The 6,541-nt window shown below is 44.1% G+C and overlaps 1 protein-coding gene across 1 annotated transcript in view; it reads right to left on the minus strand.

The window, feature by feature from the left end:
• CHRM2 (cholinergic receptor, muscarinic 2) overlaps positions 1-6,541 on the minus strand; it is a 165,169-nt gene that overhangs the window by 157,761 nt on the left and 867 nt on the right. The gene's annotated exons all lie outside the window — the stretch shown is intronic.

Consider the following 6,541-nt stretch of genomic DNA (forward strand, 5'->3'; position numbering starts at 1 on the left):
GTGGACTGCTGAAAAAGATCCATTTCTTCCATGAGATAAACATTCGAAGGGATCTAGGAGCCTCAACTTCAGAAACAAGAAGTCCTGCTCTACTGAACCCTGTAAATCCAGATGACTTCAAAATAATGCTCTGCTTCCACACAGTTTGCTGTTTATTTTCACTGATCTTAAAAACATAGATCTTCAGTTTTGTTTTTGCTGCACATTAGCCACGGGTTGGAAATTTGACTCTAAACTAGTTATTTGACCTATGGAGATGCCTATAATTTCCTTGATACAATAAAATGGAATGGGGGATTATGCATATTAATAGAGTTACCTATTATCTACTCAAAACATTGGGGAAAAATAATGCTCTGTAAAGCTCTGATTCTAACACAGTTGAAATGTATATCACTGTCATGTATGCAAATATGGCCTCTGTTCTCAATACAGACATTATCAGCATTCCTAACAAATTCTGGTTAGTGCCCCATTACCAGTACCAGGTAAAAATCATTCAACTTGCCTACAACTCTTGCAGGCTAACCATTCTATAAACAGTTCATTTTAATATCCAAGAAAACAATTCTGCCAATCCCATACAGCAATGTACCTGATTGTGAGAAATTAAATGAAATTATAGGATGCTAAATATTCGGCAAAATATCTGCCACACCATAGCTTTTCTTACCTATTATTATTAGTTAGGGAAATGACTAGTTTAAGTATTATATTTATTACTGCTTATTAGTTTTATACTAATAGTAAATTAAATGAAGAGAAGGAGGAAAAAGAGAAGAATGAAGAGAAAACAAATTTGACCAATATTTACTTTGCATTTACTCTATGTCAGTCATTACACTAAGCTATTTATATATATGTATTATTTCCTTGTGTAGAAGGGGAATGGAGAAGTGGCTAACAGAGCTTTGAATAAAGGCTTTGGTCATCTATGGAAGATCTCATGTGGATTTGATTTTTAGTTTATCCTAGACAGTTGAGACAGTGAAGAATTTTTAACAAGAGAATAACATGTTCAGATTTGCATTTTAGAAAGGTTATTCCAGCAATGCGAGGCATAGATTGTACTAGAGAAAGACTGAAGGTGGGAGACCATAGAAACACAAGGCTCTGGTGACAGTTCAAGTAAGAGACGCTGAGGATCTAAAAAAGATGTGTGGATGGAGAAGAGAGGATGAAGTCCAGACAAATCTAAGAGATGTTTGATTTGATGACTCAGATGGTGACAGTGGAACTGGAGTGAGGAAGAAAGAAGATACTTCTAGCATGTCAACCTTACTTCTAATGTGTCATGTGATTTGTAAATAATAATAATATGCATATTATATATTCACACAATAATAAAGAGCAAAACTTTCAAGTTTCTCCAATAACAAAACAACAAATTACACATGCAAATATTATTTTATCATCATCATCATCATCAACACTATTATGTATCCTATCCAGCAAAAACAATGTTCCCATTCTAAAGACAGAACACTTCCATTTTGAAATTTTAAAGACTTAAACATACGAAACAATCCATTAGCTTAGATATCTCATCCAGAGATATCTCAATATCTCCCATAACAAAACTCTCTTTGTAAATCCCACAGAAAATTTTTCACAATAATGTTAAACACGTAAGGATCATAAATATCCATTTCCCATAACTTTCTAGAACTCTACACAGCAAACAGTATTTAATATGTTCAGGCAATGAATGTTTTATACTAATATTTTTACTTAGAAACATACTAATTAATAAGAGTCTTTCTTGCTTTTGTCCACCTCAAATTATTGAAACAAAAATTCTCTCAATTTTAAAAAATGTTTCTTGCCCAATCCACAGTAGTGTGCTTCCTGTTACCGGACACCAGAGGGCGCCATTCAGTGAAAGCTTGGATTGGGGAGAGGGGGGCGAAAAACAAAGAAGGAATTCCATTGCTAATGAAAGAGACTGATTTTTTAGTGTGTACCCTTATCTACCATGAAACATTACCATGGTAACAGCACCAGTTAAGATGACTGTATATTTAGGTCACAGTATAAAAGAAGGAGCTTGAACATGTGTGCAGAAAAAGGGAAATGAAATAAAGACAAGAATATATCAAGTGTAGAAGGAGGCAAACCAGTCAGAACAAGCCTCACACACTTTGCTAATCATATGTTCACAAAGTCACACTATGCTTTTCAAAGCAAAGGTGGATGATCAGTTTTAACTAAAATCAAAACCTGCCATTCAAACTCAGAACTTCAAGCACAAACAATCTTAATATAAAGAAAGAGGAACTCATGTGGAGAGACAACTAGAGGAAAGTGGGAATGTGTATACTATGAGGCAGTTCTTGGTTAACTGCATCACAATGGAAAACCTCTTTACTCACTTCAACACTTAAGGTGAGTTGAATTGGGTACTATCAAAAACTCTTTCATCCTCCTGCACCAGACAAAAGGAAATCTTGGTGTTGCTACAGGTGAAAATAGCATCTGCCAAAATACCAGGTAATTTCTGTGCCCTTACTTTCCTCTGCCAGAGGCAATCACTGGGTCAAGCAGGTTATGCCAACAGAAGAATCTAGTTGGCAATGAATCTTTCTTGCTTAGGCTTTAGGGAATACAACCAGAATACACAGTTTAACTGAAGGAGTGGGGAGAACACTGTTGGACTCTAAACACCAGAGTTGTGATTTCCTCAAACATAGGGGAACATGTACACTGTATCTCCACAGAGTAAGACAAAGCCTGGATTCCAACATGAGTCCAAAGACTAGAGTCCAACAGCCCTTGTTTGAATCCAGGGACTGCGACTTACTAGCTGTGTGATCTTGGGTCATTACCTGACCCCTCTGAAAGCCAGTTTCCTCATTTGTAAAATGGGGACACTAACATCTAATTCATAGGATTGTGGCTGTGATACAATAAGAAACTGGTTCATCAATTCACTCATTCAACAAATAGTTAATAAACTCCTAGAAGACAGACACTCTTTTAAACGCTGGGGATAAAGCCCTGACAGAAAGATGATATCATACATGTGAAGTGCTTGGGACAGTTTCAGAGACTTAGAACACACTATATGAAAATGCATTTCCAAGGGAAAATGACCTGCTTCCTTTGTTCCACACAAAACACACACTACCGTCCCCATGATCGCCATGTGGCCCTGCTGAGCTTTGGGGTGTGCGGTCAGTACCCTTGCTCTGATACCTTTTAAGGAAAGCAGTCCCCACATCTGCTGAGTGAACCGAAGGTAGACAAAATGGGAACAGGAGACAGGGAATAAACCAGGGGGTCACCAGGGGAATACAGATGGTTTTGATATACAGAAGTCCACTGAGGAACACAACACAGGCTCACATTGTAAAATGCCAACTCAACTCCAATACAAAGTTAAAAGAAGAAAACCAGGTCCCTCAAGGAGACGGTGTGACAAAGTGTTTCTGTCAGTCTCTTGATCCTACTGAGTAAACTAAAGAAAGATTAAGATAAGAGTAAGAGTGGGTTTGAGTGGTCATATTTAGGCAGTTGTTCATGGGCATTCTCTCACAGGCATGCCCCAAGGACTGACATCAGTGATGGAGATTATTATGGGGCTCGTAATGGCATGCTCACAGATTCTTGTCCTCATTTTTTCCTTCCCATTCTCTCTTCAACTCCTTTATTAGAATAAGTGGCCTCCTCTTCTTCCTCTCTTACACTGGCTTCACCTTTGTTCACTGCTGTGGGTTAGAGTGACGTGTCTCCTGTTGGTCCTTCTCCAGGAAAGCGGGTTCCCTGCCCTCCCTCCCTTCTCTGTGGTCTGCTGTTTTCCCCAAAACTCTGAGACTTCGCTTCCCTCCTCCTGTGCTCAGAGGGTTGGCTACTCTGAAATTAGAAATGTAAAACTGCCACTGAAGTACATAGAAGTTCAGATAACCCCAGATGTTAGGGGTTATCTGGGCAAAGAAGGGGATAGGATCGTGTTTGGAGCAATGTGGGTTTTTAAATGTGAAGATGTCCCCCCATATTGACAGGCTGTGGGGGCTCATTCCAAAGAGACTTTTACCTACATTTGACTGCTGGCTTTCCTACATTTGGCTTCCCAGGTGGCTCAGTGGTAAAGAACCCACCTGCCAATGCAGGAGACTCAGGAGACATGGGTTCAATCCCTGGGTTGGAAAAATTCCCTGGAGTAGGAAATGGCAATCCATCCAGTATTCTTGCCAGGAAATCCCATAAACAGAGGAGCCTGGCAGGCAACAGTACGTGTGGTCGCAAAGAGTCGGACACGACTGAGTGACTGAGCACACAGCACAGTCTCCTACACTTATCTCTGAAGTCAGCTGAGTTACAAACACATTCTGTGGGTTCTTTTAAACTTAAACTAGGATAGGGATATTCAAATTGACCTATTTTCTCCCTACAATCCCCCCAGACAACCTCAAACACACTTATATAAACAAACACACTTTTCTTTTACAGGAAGACCAAGCATTTTCAGGAAGCCCACCCTGAATTTTGGGATCCAAGGACTTTACCCCACTCCTGCCCCATCTCATTCACAGAGTTTTAAAATAGTCAGCTGAGTTGGTTGGTACTTCCATGCCTTTTTAGGGTCAAGTTTTACTTTTCAGCTTTAATTGGCATAATTGTTTAGCCTAATAAAGCATGTAGAGTCAATAGAAGTTGCTTATAGTACTGCCACAGCTAGACATTTACTAATAATAGTCATAATAAAAATTCATCTGATAATAGCATTACTTCTTGAATCCTTAGCCGTCAAATCCTGCAAAGCTGCTACATTGTTGGCACAAAATTCTTCCATCCATTTGCCAAGAGTCTCAAAAAGTCCACTTTCTGAATTGTAGCCTAATATAGTTCTTAGTGTGATCTACGGATTTAATTCTATGATTATCCCCTTGTGGTTACCACCCCAAAGACCCCACATACACACACCTAATTGCAGTTTCTTAACTGTGTCATCATCCTTATTATTTGCTTATCAATGAAAGTGTACTCTCTCTATATATCCTTCTATATATTTTCAGTATAATGCATATATTATATTTGATTGCCAACAAAATACAGTAGGAGGATCCTGTGGCCCAAGGTTGGGTGAATAGCTGCAGTGTACGAGGTGCCACATTTCAGAGCCCTCTCAAGGCAGGTAAACGGGAAAGGTCTGGAGCAAAGTGAGCTGCTGGTCCACCCCAGGACCTGGCTCTCTGAACTTCCCCAGAGAGAGGTTGCTTTCCTAAGGGTGGGCTCTCCTCTACGCAGGCGCTGAGGGGGCCAGAGCCTCAGGGTCCCCTCAGAGCAGCTGCAGCCCAGCTACAGTGCTGGGGGCCTCTGCCCTCAGAGTCTCCCCCTACACCACTCTCAACCCAAATTCAAGTTTCCTCCAGGCCTTTCCCATTGCCCCACTGTTTCTCTCTGGAATCTGGGCCGGCTCAGCCCTCCTCGGAGCCAAGGCCACCGCCGCCGTGACTGTGATCCTGGTCAAGGAGGTGGTCCTTGCCGCAGGCGCTTGGGGTTGTGGAATTGGGGGGCGGGGGCTGCGTGCGGGAGCGCGGGCGGGTGTGCGGTACAGCAGGGAGATGCGTGTTGTGTCGCTTGCTGCGTGTACTAGGGGATGGGCAAACTACACGAACCCACTGCCACCCAGCGCTAAGAAGAGCAAGAAAGGCAACACAAACCAGAAAAAGGCAAGATGAAAGGGAAATAGAAAGTCAGTGCGGGGGATTCCGGAGCTTGAGGACTTGAAGGCTCCGTGCTCTTGCTGCGCTCCCCGCGATTGGGCGGGCCGACTTGGAGCCCTAGGTGGCCTCCGTCACAGGCGGGCCGTGGCCGTGAACCGACTAAGGACACAGGAGGGCGGCTCGGGTGAGATGTCGGTCGACAGCTCTGCTTGACTTAGGCATTTACCTCCTTTTCTCCTCTCTCCTCCCTCCCCTCCATCCCGAGGGACTCCCCAGAGATATTTCCTTACAGGCAACCCTGGTCTCAAGGCGTGGGTCTGGAGAGCCCAGTGGACCCTCTTTTTCACGATTTTGTGGCTTAGAGCAGCCTGGAGGAACGCGACAAGCAGGGGGCTAGAGAAGGTTGGGGACGCTGTCGGGAGGCTGAGGCAGTGGGTGTGCGCTGCTTTCTGAGTCAGTGATTCCGGGGAATCTCGAGTCTTGACCTCTTCAGAGCTCTCCCAGGCAAGCAGCGTCCGGCCCCGCCGGGGACGCCCCAGGGGCGCGGGGCAGAGCGCACAGGTGGAATTGCTGCGCGATCTCCCCTGCGCGGGCTTGGACCGTCCGTACCTCGCAGGTTCCGAGAGCTACAAGTTATCTGTGATCGCCCGAGTCCGCAGGTGCGGACGGCAAAGGGATATTGTGGGTGCAGTCGTTCCCAATCTACAACCCCGAAGCCCGCCGGGGTGGCTCAGAGCTCATTGTGAGGTGGCTGTCGGCACAGCCCTGGCACGGTCCGGGACCCCGCGGGCTTGGGGCTGAGACCCTGTCCTCTAGCCGAGGCGGACGGCCGACCTCATGTTCGGGCCGAAATGGGACGAGGTTGCAGAAGGCTT

This window comes from Bison bison, unplaced genomic scaffold (assembly GCF_000754665.1).
Source record: "Bison bison bison isolate TAMUID 2011002044 unplaced genomic scaffold, Bison_UMD1.0 scf7180017864530, whole genome shotgun sequence".
Lineage (NCBI taxonomy): Eukaryota > Metazoa > Chordata > Mammalia > Artiodactyla > Bovidae > Bison > Bison bison.